This window comes from Octopus sinensis, linkage group LG14 (genome assembly GCF_006345805.1).
Source record: "Octopus sinensis linkage group LG14, ASM634580v1, whole genome shotgun sequence".
NCBI classification, from domain to species: Eukaryota; Metazoa; Mollusca; class Cephalopoda; order Octopoda; family Octopodidae; genus Octopus; species Octopus sinensis.
In genome coordinates, this window is record NC_043010.1 from 61560435 (window position 1) to 61562800 (window position 2366).

General features: G+C 35.5%; 1 protein-coding gene across 2 annotated transcripts in view; it reads left to right on the forward strand.

Moving 5' to 3' along the window:
* Positions 1-909: 909 nt before the first annotated feature.
* The window catches only part of LOC115218823 (zinc finger protein 2 homolog), a 22585-nt gene continuing 21128 nt past the window's right edge, over positions 910-2366 (forward strand). Inside the window, exon 1 of one of the 2 annotated variants that reach the window (XM_029788765.2) lies at positions 910-1166. The gene's annotated coding sequence lies outside the window, so the exon portion shown is untranslated. Of the gene's footprint in view, positions 1167-2099 lie in introns of those variants that run through there. The other variant, XM_036509333.1, reaches the window with a different exon arrangement.

Below are 2366 nucleotides of genomic sequence, written 5' to 3' on the forward strand. Positions count from 1 at the left end.
TGAAAAGATTTTAGAGCGCGCCAAAAATAAATAGTTTATCCAATCAGTTTTTTACGTGTCTTGTTTTTTGTACACATTGAAGCGTAAAACGAAAGTGTACGGAGGCGTAGCAGGTTTAATGAGATATTTATTATATTAGATTCGACCAATTTAGTATTTAATAAGTCAACAGTTTTTTATCCTTTATTCTAAAATATAAATATATACAAATATAAATTCATATTTCAGTCATTTGTTTTATAAATGATTGAATTTTTCCCATGAAAATATAACAACGTGTTTTTTACGTTCTCCTCCCACTATGCTTCGCTCTACTCTGCCTGCCACTACATCGACAGCGACAAAATACTAATGAGCTATTATATTAAATGTTTGATTCAGCGAATTTAGTATGTAATAAATCAGCAATTTTTTAAAATAAAATATTTATGTGAACATAAATTCACGCTTCACTAAATTTATTACAAATTACAGATTTTTGCCAGTACATGTTTTTTACGCTCCCCTTTCACTGTTTCCTTCTACTCTGCCTACCACCACAGCTACAGTACGAGACACTAATGACATATGTATTATATTAAACGTATTAGACTCAACTAATTTACTATTCAATAAATCAACAGATTTTTCCCCTCTTTTCAAAAATATGAAATCACATTTTACTCATTTGTTTTCTCAAACGACTGAAAATCTCCCATGAAAATACACAGCAACGTGTTTTTTACGCTCTCCTCCCACTACGCTTCCATCTACTCTGCCTACCGCCACCACCACCGAGCAGTGGTAAACGTTGAATCTACATTCAGTGCGGGTCTACAGCGTATGTGGCGTATATGTCTATATGTATGTGTGTGTATGTGTCGTGTTACTTCCCTTTGTTTACTTTCTCCCTCCCTTCTCGACATCTGAGTCACTCAAGTTTCTTGGAAAAAAAACTCTGTAAATAAAACAACTGCACAAACCGTCTGTCTGTGTGTCACATTATCTCCCCTGCTCACTCTAAGACGATGTTTTTTTAACTTTTTACCAGGCAATAAGCTCCATGTACTCGCTACTCCTCCACTCCGCCAACAGAAACACTTAAAAAACAAACAAACATCAACTACACTAAACTATTAATTTTTTGTTAAAGCAATAGTGCTTCTGCCGAAAGAGACTGTCTGCAGGTCTGTATTGCTCTTTCGTCTCCTCTCAACAACCGGAAAGATAAATAACACTTCTTCTCCCTCTCCACCCCTTAAAAAGAAAAAACAAGCAGCAATTTCCTATCTTCTATAATTACAAAGTGGGGTGCGGCGGTGGCTCGAACTGGCAGGGACGGGGGAAGGCAAGGGAAAGTCAATTTTACTCGGTAATTTTGCGGGTTATTTTTTATATATTTATTTAATTTATTTTTTTCGGGTCAGCTCCGATTCCAACCTCCCCCACCACCACTTTGTAATATTCTCTTTCTTATATCCTCTCTTCAGTTTTTTTTCATAACCCTCCTTCCGTATTTCTCTCTTTCCATCAATTCCAATAGTTCCTCGACCGTTTTTAAAAAGTCTAGCAAAGATATTTCTCTTAGAGTCCCATCCTAGCTTCTAATTTAATTCATACCATCACATCGCTCTCTCTCTCTCTTTCATTCTCCATCTTTCTCTCTCTCCATCAATTATCCACTTTCTCTATTCAAACGTGAAGTTATTTCATTCTTGAAAGTCTGTGTATGTGCAATTATATATATATATATATATATATATAGATGCGTGTGTTTATAAGAATAATTGTTTCGTTTTTATTTTAAAAGTTAATGAAATGAAAGTGTCAAAAAAAAAGTTCATAAAATCAAATATCTCCTTTGAAATATTAATGTTTGTTAACAATTAATCTGGACCGTCCGGATTCGATATTCATTTTCTAATTTATATATATATATATATAGATATATATATTTGTATAAATGATATGTTTTTTGAGAAACAAAACAAAATGTCCTGATTCTGTAGAATCTGGTCAAAAGACAGCCCAAGCGCTTTTCTCTTTGACCATACCGAAAATTCCTCGCTTTGCTAATATATACGTAAATATGATGATGAAGTGGAAAATGTCTGCATCCAAGAGCTGTTATTGGTCGTTCTAGGTATTTGTGTGTTTACAGGAATGTCTGTGGCTAGCTGCTATACCAACGCGTGTCATGCCAAGCTGCTGAGGAGGCAGTCAGGCACGATCCTACACCACTGGCCATTCTGGAATATGGTTGACACTTTCATATATGGCTCCAGCCGCGTGTCTGTGTCTCAAGTGTCTTGCCTGGCTTTTTATTATTTTCTATTGCATCGTTTGAAGTTATGTGAGAAGGGCTTGAGCCAATGGTCAGTCGTCAA